This window comes from Nuphar pumila, chromosome 15, assembly GCF_984573655.1.
Source record: "Nuphar pumila chromosome 15, dmNupPumi1.hap1.1, whole genome shotgun sequence".
NCBI lineage: Eukaryota > Viridiplantae > Streptophyta > Magnoliopsida > Nymphaeales > Nymphaeaceae > Nuphar > Nuphar pumila.
Genome location: NC_143263.1, coordinates 4,888,800 through 4,903,727, shown reverse-complemented (window position 1 = coordinate 4,903,727; position 14,928 = coordinate 4,888,800). Strand labels below are relative to the sequence as shown.

At 37.3% G+C, this 14,928-nt stretch overlaps 1 pseudogene; it reads right to left on the bottom strand.

The window, feature by feature from the left end:
* Positions 1-9,589: 9,589 nt before the first annotated feature.
* Positions 9,590-10,327, bottom strand: LOC149814227 (fasciclin-like arabinogalactan protein 13 pseudogene; annotated as a pseudogene).
* Positions 10,328-14,928: the final 4,601 nt, after the last annotated feature.

The following is a 14,928-nucleotide window of genomic DNA, read 5'->3' as shown; positions in this document are numbered from 1 at the left end:
TGCAACGAGTCTGGCCTTGTATCGTTCAACAAAACCATCAGAGTTGTATTTGATTTTGAATATCCATTTGCATCTGATAGATAGTTTGTTTGCAGGTAGCCGGGTGAGGGTCCAAGTGTTGTTCTCCTCTAATGCACGAATCTTAGCCCGCATGGCACCTTGCCATCTAGCATCTTATACAGCTTGGTCATAAAACATTGGTGAGAAGGAGAGTACCTGTGATCATCCAAATGTGAAATGATGGGATAACGAAGAGGAGGAGGAAGAATAAGAAGAATATGAAAGTCAAACAAATGATGATGAAGCATACTCGAGCTAGTGAAATACATCTTGTAATGCATACTACATCGCTTTCTCATATGCTCTTATTTTTGTAGTTCAGAGTTCATGCTAGTCATGGTAGTAGTTAGCAGAATATTGGAGTGTGATTGATGTAGGTACATGTTTGACATTATTATGTTATGAATGATTTGAATGTATTGCAATGTTTGACGTGATTGTATCCATGCTTGCATGAAGTTATTTTCGATTTGATTATGTATCCATGTTTATGAAATTGCATATCATGTTGCATTTCATGCATACTTAGCATGTACATGCATAGTTATAAAACTGATTTATATAGGACCATTAAATCTTTACATTTTATGCATATGTCATGTCCATGCTAAGATCAAGAGATATGTAACTAATCTAAATAACATTTTTATTTGTTAGAATATGATTCATGGAGGTCACAGTGGTCAAGTACCCAGTGGTGGCCAGTCTCAGCCTTCGTCTTCACGTAATCCTTTAATAGTTATATCATTTAAATAAATATATAGTTGATTAATTTATATGTGCATTGTCTAAATTTCTAACTCATTGTGGTGTAGATGATGTTTCACCTGCACATGACCCACCTACACCAGCTACTCATACACATCATGAGACAACACCGAATGCAGGGTTTTCTCAATCTGACACACAACGACTCATTCAAATAGTATATATCGATAGTTGATCGTAAGTATAACATTGTCATTTGTCCAATACTTATCTTATAAATAGTGTCTATCGATAGTCGATTATTAATATGTACCAATTCATATGCAACGTGAGGTTCGAGCCATAAGAAGTAATATGAGAAATTAGAAAGTCACTACTTCAACATCTACCAGGACCGATCGCTCAATGAAAAGAGTACTCGAAGGAGGTGTTGAAAAGATTATGGTCCTCATTCATGATATACAAATGTTTATCATAGCTAATGTGTTTTATATATAATTTTTTGTTATATTTATGTGCACTAACTTTCTGAAATTATTTGTAGGCTTCGAATCGCTTCGCGACTGCAAAGGAGGAGCAAACCGTGAGGATAGTATGGCAAAATGTGACTGCCAATTGATTTACCGACATGCTGCATAATATAAAGACTGCAGCAATAAAAACAACTGGTGGGATAGATTATCCACTGTAGTGGAAGGGCCATGGCCCTTCTACTATCAGGACAAATTATTAAGATGCAGTGTGTGACAAGTGGGCGAGCCATAAATTTCAAAACCGCTCAACAAAGGCTACACAAAATCGAGCTAAAATGTCTGATGCCCATCTACACACCGGTGGTTCTAGGACTTTTGAGAGTCACCAGAAGAAAATGATAATTTATCAATATATATATATATATATTATCGAATTTATCAGTATTTCTGCATACTTTTTAATTGATTTTTTTATCATTTAACCTTGTAGAAAGCCGAAAAAGAAGACATTGTGCCTTACAAGGATGTGTTTGTTGAAACACATAAACGTAAAAGCACGAGAGAGTTTCTATCAGAGAAGGCGAGTGCGACAACAATATGTATTTATTGTATTAATAAATATTATAATATACAAGTTACCATGAATTATATTATCATAAACATTGTAATTCTTAATTATTAATTTCTACTATAATCATTACTTTATAGGAGTCATACGAGCAATAGATGATAGAGTGATATGGCGATGACTTCACTCAGCATCTGCCTTTTGATCCTACAACATAGGTGACTGCAACTGGTGAACCCAAAAAGGGTCGTATGTTCGGGTTTGAGAGTAACATGAACACCACACCAGTCGTTGCCTCCTGCAGTCAGGGCTCTCAGAGTTCTCCCAACAGCATCAACTCCCATCTTTCGATTGACCTTACTATTTTTGGGGATGGTGTCTGCCAGCTTCTTCAGGACATAATGTGTGACTTTTTACATGAAGTCATTCTCAACCTTGTCCATAATGAGTTGTGCAAATTTTTTCGGGACAGAGAAACTTTGTTTGCATTCAACATGAGATCTGATGCCCGTCAGGTATGAATGATTGAATCACTATGAATTTTTATTGCTAGCATTAGAACACATGTATGCATGATTGAATCATTAAAAAAAATTAAGCATGATTTCATTACTATGACAATTTTTTTACTGCCTTATAATACATATATACATGATTGTGATACATAACACATTTATTTGACAGCCTTATAAACCATATATTCATTCTTGAATCACTATGACATTTTTTTGATAACCTTAGAACACATATCTACATGATTTAATCACTATGAATTTTTTTTTGTCAGTCTTAGAATACATATTTGAATTATGTTAATGTTCTCCACTTTATTGTTAGTCTATGTGCCATTCAGACATGTTACTTTCATTTCCTTAGATTAGGTGCATTGCATATAATTTATTTTATTATATTTTGTTTATCAATACTAACATTTCACTTCTCTTGTAAGATGTTGGAGATGATCAACGTAGAGGAGTTGATGGAGGCATGGATGAAGGGGCAGACAGAGATAATGAAGATGCTGATGCTCCAAATCTTGGTGATGATTAGATTCATGTGTTGAATTTGTTTCACGTACTTATTGTTTCAAATAAAACTCTTTGTATATGTTCACTTGTAACTAATTTAAACTTGGCGGGGATTATAGTGGGTTGTTAAATTTATTTCACTTATAGCTTGTGCTAAATTTGTTTCACCTGCTTTGTATATGTATTTTTTATGTGTACTTTATTTTTTATACACAGTTTATATAAATTGTAGTATGAGAAATTTTTTCTCGATATTTATATTTCAAATAAATTTAAAAAAAAAAATTCTGACGGATAATATCTATCGCTAATATCCATCATGAATGTAGGTAGTGATGGATATTAATCTGTCTCAAAAACTGAATCAGTTGATGTTTTGCGACATAATGAAATCCGCTGCTAAGCCGTCGTTAAATGGGCGACGAAATTTAGCGACAAAAACGTATTCATCGTAAAATTTTAGTGATGGATTATCTACGGATATGTATCTATCGCAAAACCAAATCAGTCCTTATTTAGTGACGGATCATGACATTCGCTAATTCATCATGAATTAGCAACGAAAGTAGCGACAGATCAGTTCTGTCGCTAATTAGCGATCAGGAAATTGTGACAGATGCTATCCATCACTAAGCCATCGCATGAATAGCATCTGTCGCAATTTTCTGATCGCTAATTAGCGACAGATCAGTTTTGTCACTAATTAGCGATCAGAAAATTGCGACAGATGCTATCCATCACTAAGCCATCGCCAATCCATCACGAAACAGAATAACAATAGATTGTTTGTTAATTTGTTGCGTGCATATTTGATCTTTGTTTGTGGTTTGCGCACAGCACGCACGAACACACTGGCCCCTCTCACACGTGCACAAGCATGAGAGGCACTAAATTTCCTGTTGTTTGACACGAGTACCGGTCCGCTGCCTGTACTCTACAACAGGATTACTTAGACTCCATGGCTATGCCATCCGATAGAGAGGGTGTCGCGTCTTCTCCTCCGAATACGCATTGTAGCTACAGTGCATGTGGTGTGTGTGTGTGTGGGGGGGGGGGGGGGGGGGGCTGCCCCCATCTGATCGGAATAGAAGGGCCACACCAGTTGGGTCGCTTTTGCAACTGGATAACAAGTCTTTACATAGGATGGTTCGGTGTTTTGATGATCCCTACCCCCATTGACCGTTACTTTTGTATTTATTATCGCCTTCATCGCGGCTCTTCGGCAGATATTGATGGTATTCGTGAACCTGTTTCTGGTTCTCTACTTTATGAAAATAATATTATTTCTGGTGCCATTATTCTTAGTTCTGTGGGCTATACGATTGCACTTTTAAATGATCATCTCAATAGATGTTTTCTCCCTGAATTGAAAATCTTGTTTTATCATTGTTTGATGCAATTGTCATAGATTACAATAGGTGCTTATATTAATAGACTCACCCACTGATACCCCTTTTTTTTATTTTTTCTTATAATTAGTTTCTTGACTTTGTAGAAAAAAACGACTTATCTCAATAGTTTATTTTCCAAGGATTAATAAAAATCTTGTTTTAAAATATTTTTATGCTTGTTGTAGATTACAATGACTTTTAATCACATTTCTAAATGTTATTGTTTAACTTTTTGGAGAGTACCCGGCCCTTCCTCGATACAGCAACCATAACCTAGCTCATCGATTGCTTTCTCTTCCCTGATGAGTGCCCAGGAAACACCCTCGCAAGAATATGACCAAGTTTCACAAGGAAAACAAAAATGGGGATTAGATTTCTTCTTGAAATTTTATGCATTTTCCTAGAGAGAGTATCCATTATTTTGAAGTTGGATCACATAGCGAATGTACATAATGGCTGTCTGGCTCCTTCACTTCACTTTATCTCTTCTCCTTTTCTTCTGTCAAGGTCTAACCTTGCATAGCTATATCATGGTATTAACGTTGGCTGTCAATAAGTTGCATCCGTCCTGTGATTAGGATCGCCAGGATCACAAAACTGGCCCCACCTGGTTCAACGCATTGAAAATAAGATGAGAGAGAATCGTTTACGGTGGTTTGAACATATTCGACGAAGGCCTAATGATGCTCCAGTTAGAAGGATGGAGAAATGAGAAAATATATTAGTTAAAAGAGGTCGGGGTAGGCCTAGGAAGACATGGATGGAGGTGATAAGAAAGGATATGAATGCTTTGAACCTCACCGAGGACATGGCATTGGATAGAAATGAATGGAGGAAAAGGATTCATGTGGAAGACCCATAATGATTTTCTTTGTTGGTTCATATCGCCGACCCCAATTGTTTTGGGATGAAGGCGTAGTTGTTGTTGTTGTTGTATATACAATGTATCTAACCCAATAAAAACTCACTTTTTGTTTTGTAACTTTGTTTCTGACAGGTTTAGAAGTCACGAAACCAAAACTGATGATATTTTAGCGAGCTTAGGATGGAAGAAATATATTTTATGTTGGATTACTTGAAACTAAAGTTAAACCAAAGATTGGTAAGATTAGAACCCAAATGCTGTACAAGCTTAAGCTTAAACTAGACAGATTTGATCGTCAAAAAAAAAGAAGGATGGGTGTAAGGTTGGAATAATTATTATGGTTTTTATGCGATGACAAGGTAAGTAGCCTTTGTATCAAAAAGTCAAGCTGCTGATCCAACTGCTGCCACATGCCAGGTCAACCTAGCTTTGTCTGGGTCTGGAAGGGAACCTAATAAGGAGTTGATTAACTCAAGCAAACCAATGGAAGGCTCAGCTGAGTTCAATCAAACTTGGCAGAGGGGGTACATTGGGGTTAATGAATCATCCATGCCTCTAAGCTTTTCTTGACCAACTCCAACTCAGCTACTCCTGTATTTTCCATAGCTTTGGCACCCATATTTTGGTTCGTTTCCTACTGTTGGAATGTTCGTAACATTTTCTCTACATTGCATACCCAGCTGCATTTCACGTGCATACCCAACAAAGAGCGTTGAGAAAGATGAACGAGTTTCTGTCAGGCGTTCCGTCAAACACTTTCAGCACATTGTTCACCCAGCTGCACTTCACGCACACCTCCAACAGAGCGCGTCAAGTCATGTGACCGAATTTCTGTGAGACATTACCTCGAACACTTTCCGCACATTGCTCAGTCAGCTATAGTTTACGTACATATCCCTCAATCAGAACACGGTGTTCGACTTTCTATCAGGCATTCCATGGAACGCTTTACGCGCATTGTCTTGTCCAAAATGTAAGGATCCAAACAGGATCTTCTGACCTCTAGGACTGGTAAACCAGCCGAACGAATCTAACAGGGCATGTTTGGGCTCGGCTTGTTTATCAGTTAAGTGAGCTCGTGACTCGTCTCGCATTCGTGTATAGCCTTCCCCCTCAATGAGAGGATTCAAATATGAGCTAGCCATGTAAAAACATTCTATGTTATTTATACATGAAATAAAATATATAAATGTTTTATATATTACACTCAAGTGCATATTTTATGCATCCTCTCTTTGTATATATATTTTATGCATTTTTTTATATATTATACTTAAAATATATATTATACATCATTTTTTATTTTTTTTATCTACACCAGCTCTCCCAAACCGAACACCTTGTATTCGGTCTCGACTTGTTTAAGCTAAACAATATGCTCATGGACCAGCTTGCCAGCTATACTAACATGAACAAGTTCATGATGAGTCAAACCGAGCCTAGCTGCTTCGATTCATTTACCAGCCCTACTCATGTCATTTCAATTTCAAATGAGAATAAAGTGACAGGGGAGTAGCTTATTTTCTTTTCAAGATCAAGATGGTTTCTCAACGTTTGCTTGGGATCAGGTGGATATTAAAATCACCACTATTGGTGGTTTTCAATATCCACCGCTAGAGGCATGTCCATACCACCAAAGGTAGTATTAAAATTGCCCTTGAGAGGAACTTACAAGGAGTCGCATGGTGGTGCTCCGGTGGATATTGAGAAATCACCATTGGTGGTGATTTTCAATATCACCTGATCTCAACCCCAATAAATGGGTCCCACCAACAAAGATGCTTTTGTGATCGAGAATGTAACCTTGCCACAAATTGACAATGAGACCATCTGACTGATAAAAAAAATCATGATCCAAGTTATGGCACCTAACAAGCAAACCGTGATGAACATTTCTATTTAATTAAATTTTACTTAATACAACTTTCACTTATCATTTCCAACACAACAGTACGGAACACTATTGGATGATTCAAAACATGATTTTTTACTAAACAAACCATGCACGCTTAGGGATGTAAACAGTTGCGTCACATGTGACCGATACCATATTCAACTAATCAAAAGTTGGGTAAATGGATTCAAACTCGGATTTGGATGCTGATGGTGAAAACTCATGCCATATCTGTTTTTTTACATGTAACCGGACTCCGATATCCATCAAATTTGAATATTTGTTGGATTCGGTATAAAAAACAAAACCATATTCGCATTCTATTATAATCGGATATGGTTTTGGATTACCAAATGCAAATAAACAAAATCCAATTCAGTTGGATATGGGATAAAATTCGATTCATCGACATTCCTAAACATCATAGCTATAGGTTATCCACAAAAAATAAACAAAATGTATTAAAAGCAGGCGTTCCGTCAATACCAAGGCCTTTGTTTGCCAAGTGTACAAAACGTTTTTCCTTTCTCTCTATCAAAAAAGCATAGACTCTTGAGTTTTACAATAATGCGAATCTTGTATCAATATTTAGGCACGGTGACTTGACTGTCTCCTAAAATGTTGAGAATCAACTTGCACATCTATCTGTCTCACCCCCCATCAAATGAGCATGATTTAAGGCCATAGCTACAAACCCCTGTTCTATCAATATATAATATATGATATAAAACAAAGATTTAAATGTAAATAACATAAAAAACAAAAACAAAAAATGTTTTAAATAAGTTAAAAAATGCAATATTTTAATAATAGGTGTTGTTTCTAATTAAAATATCATGTTTTTCTTATAATATTGTCCCTTGGAACTATTGTGATAAAACGGTGATATTATAAAAATGTCAGCAATATCTGAGGCTATGTTCCTCCTCTATATGATCTTCTCACAAACAAAATGCGTATTAATCTCAATATGCTTTTGTGTTGCACTAATTCAACGATACAAAACTCGTACTCCGTTTGTCACAATCTATACAGATCTCTCAATGATTTCATACAAAGACAGGAGTAAATTTTTTTATTTTGGGCATTTCCCTAATAGATTAAAGTCTTAACTCCATAGTCCATACTGGTAGGCCTGGTAATCAAACCGAGCAGTTCATGACTCGGCTTCCTATAGCTGGAAAGCCAAGCCATGATTAGCTCTTGGCTTGGATCCGGAGAGCTCGTGCTATAGATAAAATATACATATATTTTATATATAATATATATTTTAAGTGTAATATATAAAAAGGAACACATAATATATATACACACACAAAGAGAATGATGCATAGAAAATATGGAAGCAGATCAGGTCATGCTGAACATGAGCGTTTTTGCTCATGCCGACATCGTGGCCATCCGATGACCTGATCTGCTTCCAGAAAATATATACATAAAATATAAATTATTAAGTGTAATATAATATGTGTATATTAAGTGCAATATATAAAATATATGTATATATTCTATGTATAAATAACATGGAATGATTTTACATGAGCCTAGGGACGAGCGACTCGGCTAGACACAAACACGAGCCGAACCACGAGCTCAATCCATTAGTAAATGAACTGAGCCCGAACATTTTCAGTCCTACATACTCGCCTTCTGGCCAGTTGACCAAACTATTATTATTTTTTTGTTTTACTGCTCCAAGACAATAAATATGAGCCCAACACTACTAAATAAACAAACATTAATGAACGTGCCTAACTAACATTTGAATGCTCTACCACTGTCACATGTGGAGTCAAGCAAGGATTCCGCTGGCCTTGTTTATAAACAAGATTTTCCTTGGATGCTCCCTTGTGGTTCGCTCCACGAGTGCCCTGCTCCTTGACCTTCAGAATATCTTTTCTCAATTTTAACCACTATAGAGGAAATAAATCATTTTCCTTGTTCAATTCTAATGAAGCCCCAAATTCATCTTGTAAGACAAATCCCATCATAAGACATATGACAGAATCCATCCTATTTCGGCCGTAGCCGTCCAACCAATGGCTAAGATTAGTACACATTCTCATGCAGAATGTGAAGAATACAGATCCCATCATTTGACATAGGATGGGTTTCATCATACATTCAATCCTAGCCATCCAACCAACAACTAAGATAAATCTACATTCTCACATGGATGTGGACTGAACCTAGCTATCTAGATGCATCAGCGGGACAGCTAGGATCGATCGACATAGGATCCTTTGTATCCTATGTCAAAGGATACGATCCTTTTTTAGAATGTAAACTAATTCTAACCATGCAGATGCATCATTTGGATGGCTCAGATCGACATGGGATCCTAGTCGATCATATATTGTAGGATAGAATTTTTTTTCATTCTTGTGCAAAATCTAACTTGAAAATGTAACCCATATTGCTAATGAAGGAATGTACAAAATACCCATATTGCAAACCCAGACGGCAACAGAAATAAATGCAATGCAAAAAATGAATTAATAATATCACAGACCACATTAATCTCAAAAGTCAGAAAATAAATAATGCCACAATCCATACATGATATAATCCTCACACCTCTCTATCAACATAACTCCTGCACTCACATCAACAAACCAATGCAGGACAATCCTAAGGCAGCCAACAGGGTACCCTTGGAACTCCACTCCCCATGAACACTGATGGATGCTGACAATGATGGGCCACCGGTTGAACCTGTGGTTGATGCATTGGGTGACTGAGCTGTAGGTGCACTATTGTTCGGTGATGAAGATGGTGTGGGTGCAACACTCGTGCCAGTGAACTTGTCCACTGGCAACAACACCTTCTCAACCGGATACAGTGCTAATGGTTTTGTCAAGTAAAGTGCAGAAGAGAACGTTGTTTCCACCAAACCAGTGCTGACATTCACTTGTTGGTTAGAAATATAGGTGAAATTAAGGCCATATGTGCCATTAGGTCCTGATGCCCTTGTAGGCTGAGGGTTGCTGACGGTTTGGAACATGTCCCATGAGTAGTATTTGGAAAGCACATGGAACTGAACAAGTTTAACCTGCTGGTCCGGTGTGAGAGTGTTAAGGAAGCCTGTTGGAAGCAGGTTGCTGAAGGCGTTGTCCGACGGCGCGAAGATAGTGAGGCCGGTGTTTGAATTGTTGAGCTCGTTGGTGAACTGAATTCCTGCTAGTGTGGTGTTAAGTAGACGGATCAACGTCGTGTATTGGCCGGCTCTTTCGAGGATTCCGGTAAGGTTCAATGCCGATTGAGCTGCAGTGGTGGTGAAGAATGCAGCTGACAGGCAGAGGGAGAGAATGAAGAGAGGTGAAGTGTGTGATGGCTCCATTCTCTCTGTTCTTTGGTTTGGTATTATGAAGAAGGGGATGAGGGATTATATAAGGATCAGATGGGAGTGTGGGGTCTAGAGAAGTGCTGGCATTAGCTGTCTGTAATTAGACTAAGGAACGAAGATGAGAGTGACGTCTTATTTGTCAGCTGAGGAAAGAAAGAAGTCTTACACTAATATATTACATGATAGAAAGTCAAGCACTGATATATTACATGATGAAACTAGTGGCACGGTAAGGAGATGGAAGTTTCCTTCTCTTTCTTTTCTTTTATATATGTAGACAAAATTTGTGGGGCTGGATTTTAATACCAACAACATTTCCATATATACTTGCCCGTTGTTTCCTTAGATGCATCTGGACGGCTAGGATCAGTCCACATTCTGGTGATAATGTGAACCAATCCTAGCAGTTGGTTGGACGGTTAGGATTGAATGTAAGATGAAACCCATCTTATGTCAAACGATGGGATCTGTTTGGTCGGAAATCTTATGCAGCCAAAAGGACCCTGTAATTCTTTTGGACGTCTCCGTCTTTACAACAGCTTATATATATCCGAATATTGGAATACTGGGTCCACTGTCTTATGCATGCGAACGAACATGAAGATCAGGTGGGGAGTTTCAGCCTTTGAGGACTAGCTTCTACATTGCAGCATAGTGAAGAAAATAACAGGATGTAGATCACTGAAGAGAATAATGGCATATATATCATTCTTATGTGACTATCTGAATGAAAGACATTTAAAATTATGCGTATTATATATGGAAAATGCAATGTGACAAGAAGATGCTACCAGGAATGAGATTAACTGGGATATCCCTTGTGCCAAATTAGTAGCTTCAAGATCTTTTTTAAGGGGATTTTTCCCAAACTTTTATTTCTAAGGGTGGCAAGGGATGTAACCACACTTATCCAGAAAAGTGAGAATCTTGGAAATTGTGTTGTTCTTTATAATGCAATTTTCCAGCTTATCCCATATTGCAAGATAAATGGGTGCAACCAAATTAACACTCCATTAGGTGGTAAGGAATGCACCTAGTCTACTGAGCGAATTTAGCTGTTTTCCACCTATTAAGCTACTGGCAGAGAGTCGAAGGAAGATTCGTATACCAAGAAGGAATGAAGTTCAGATGTTAAATGTTAACACTCTAAGTTACCTGTTTAGTTAGGTAAGTTTAGAGATTTGGCCCTATCATGACACTTTCTTTTTATGCACGGTTATGCAATGAATCACCGGGGACACTGATTTATTCACGGCATCTTACTCTTCTCTTTGTTAGGGTGGGAATTATAAAGATTCCTGAATTTCTTACCTTCAACCATTGCTTTGAGGGACCATACAACGGGGTCGCCCGTGTGGGTGGGGGATGGGTGTGAGTGTGCTGAGATAAAGGCACCGGATCAAACCCTACTGGCGCACATCCAAATAAGGCAGGGTGGTCGTGGGTGGCCCAACCCGAGGTTTTCCTCGCTTTGGTGAGGGTTCTTCCTCTTCCAACAACAACAAAAAAAAAAACCATTGCTTTTAGTGCTTTAAGTAAAAGGGTTAGTTTCTGCCTTTTCATCTATTTGCTAATTAGTCCTCACCTTTTGTGCATTTCCAAATCAGTCCCCACCTTTCCTGCAGTTAGTGCCGAGTAGTCCTCCCGTTAATATGTTGTCTACCTAACCATAGTGTTGAGATGTGCCTTGAGTTTATGTTACAACCTCAACACGTCACCTGAATTTTTAATTGGGAAGTCTATGGTGGTAGCGGAGGGAGCAAGCCTTAGGCCCAGGACCGTATACCATTGGGTTTTGAACTTGCAACGCCCCCAAACACATGGTTACCTGCACTAACAGCGCCTACCAAACAAGCGAGACCCCCGTTGGTACCACATATCATGTTTGATAATGGGACAGCCCTCAGTTTCTTTTATTTCTAAGGTTGGCAACGTTGTATATGGGCACTTGTCATTTTTAAAATGGTCCTTGGACGAGGGTACAAGAGTCATTTTCTTGTATTTTTGCAAATTAGTCCCTACCTTTTCCGTATTTTTCAAAATGGTCTTTTGTAAGGGCAGAACCATCCAATCGTCTACCCCTAACGGTTTCCATCAAAAATTTTAGCAGAGATTAACCTGAGGGACTAATTTGCAAATGCACAAAAGGTGAAGACTAATTTGCAAATCAATAAAAAGTCAGGGACTAATTTGTAAAAAAAACTAAATAACAACACATGGAGAAATGCCCCCTTCAACTCAACGGCTACACCCTTTGAGTTTAACAGCTGTTTGAATTACAATTAAGTCTACTACTTTTAGTTAGAATATAATTAACTTATGAGAGATGGATCGATGACCATTAATGTTGGCCTCCCCTAACGGTCATCCTTATGACCACATAATCCCATCACTTATATTAGGATTGAGAGGCTCTTGCCCTCCGTTGATTTTAAGTGTTTATGAGGCACTTGCTCACCAACAGTCTCTATGTACTCAACATGAATGTATTTTCTTCTAATAAAATCTTTCTTCCAATAAAATTTTTCTTCCATTCAAAAAGAACAATTTTCCAATAGAAAGAAATCTAGGATATCTCATGAACTATTGTAGGCCCATCATTTACCAGCTTGTTTCAAGCGGCATCCAATACATGAACAAATTAGTTAACCTTTTCAAATCCTTGAGCTAACAGATTTTTGGTGATGTCCAAATCATGAATAAGGTTAACTAATTTCAGCAACTCAAGACACATTTAGGGTCTTCAGCATAATATTGGTATGATCGGTTGTTGAAATGGGTGATCAGATTAATAAAATGACACCAACTTATATCCTCATTTCTTATTAGTTAGTCTTCTGAAAACGAAATATTCTCATTGAGTAGTTGGTATTTGATTTTTTATTCTTTTTTGCAGACAATAACAAACTTCAAGAAGAAAAAAAATATATTTTTATCATTGTGGGATGCTTGTAATAGTTTAAGTCATTTTGATCTGACTTCCATGTGTCATGCAGCATATTATATATTGCATCACGGCAGTGAGTGGGAACGTGCGTATCATTAAACTGTGGTTGGATTTGATGAAACATTTGGATACAGATCTGGATGCTGGTTCAGCATATGTGATCTAGATCTGTGCACAATACATCTAACCTAAAAAATTTGCAACCTGTTTTTTTTTTCAAGTTTCTGGTTTAGAAATCATAAAACTAAAGCCTATGCTGGTTTAGCAAGTTTAAGATATATGAAAGCCAAAAATATTTCACTGCGGGGTTTCTTGGAACTAAAGTTAAAATAAACAACCATAAGATTAGAATTCAAATGTTGTACAAGCCTAAACCTAATGTAAAAGCAAGAACACACAAGGAGGTGGTGGGACCTTAGATTTAGGATCCATTTGAGAAGGCAAAAGACCTTGATCGAGGTCTCTAAAAACCTTGGCCAAGTGTCTTTAAAATCGATCCAAAATTTAGGGTCCCACCAGAGGACATTGCTTACGTGGTTCAGCCCAAAGAATGGCTACATCCACGATTGATATTCCTATCTCATACTCATTGAATTACAGTGAGATAGGTTTTCCTTGTTACAATGTATTTGATCTCTATTTTGAGATCTTAGCATTTTTACAAAATTAGAATCTTTCAATAGCTTTCCCTTTAGATCTTTGACTCTATAATTAGAATGTTTTAGCTTATAATCCAAGACTCTTTTCTCATTGAATCTTCTAGACTCCTTTAGTTGGGTTTTCAAATCTCATCCTGCTTGGATGTCCCATTGAGTTGTCCTACTTTCTTTCCTTTATCACGACAGTGACTCCAGAAATAGCTTTTAAGCTTGAACCAAGTTTTGGTTTAGATTCGAGGTCTGGATCTGATTCTAGTTGACTTAATCTATTATTGTTGATAAACACCAATTAAGAATTCTAATTCTAGTTGACTTAATCTATTATTATTGATAAACACCAATTAAGAAAGCAAATCTTAATTTTATTAAACTACTAAAAAGAGATATGGATTAATTACTAAGATCTAATATCCGTTACAATGACCTGGATAAGAAAATATTCAAACTAAAATAAAATGGATCTCAAATAATTATCCAATTAATGAAAGTAGACCCAGATATATATCGCTTTGCTCCTGCATCATTCTTTTAGGGTTGGAGAAGACTTGCTTTCAAGTCTTGAACCCGCTTACACTTCTTTCAATTGCACTCTAATCACAAAAAATAATGACCCACTGAAACTTCTATAAGACATATATCCACTAGCACTAGTGCGATATGATCCAAAGAGTGTCCAAGCAAGTGCAGAATGAAGAGACGATCATCCAATGGCTGGTGTAGTAGAGAGACAAAAGGGTCTTTATATAGGTCAGGTATGTTAAGCATATGAGTTAAGTTCAAATATAGTTTAGGTTGAATGGATCCAGGAGAGTCTTAAAAAATGATTGGGTACAAATGAATAGAATGTGTAAGGTTTAGGATTGAGTGTGGGCCCAAAATAGAAGAGCATAGGATATGTAGGATTGAAACCGATGGGTTTGGACCCAGAACTGGTTGATTTTGGCATGAACCTGGTAGGGTTATAGTCTATATCGAACTCAAACCTGTTC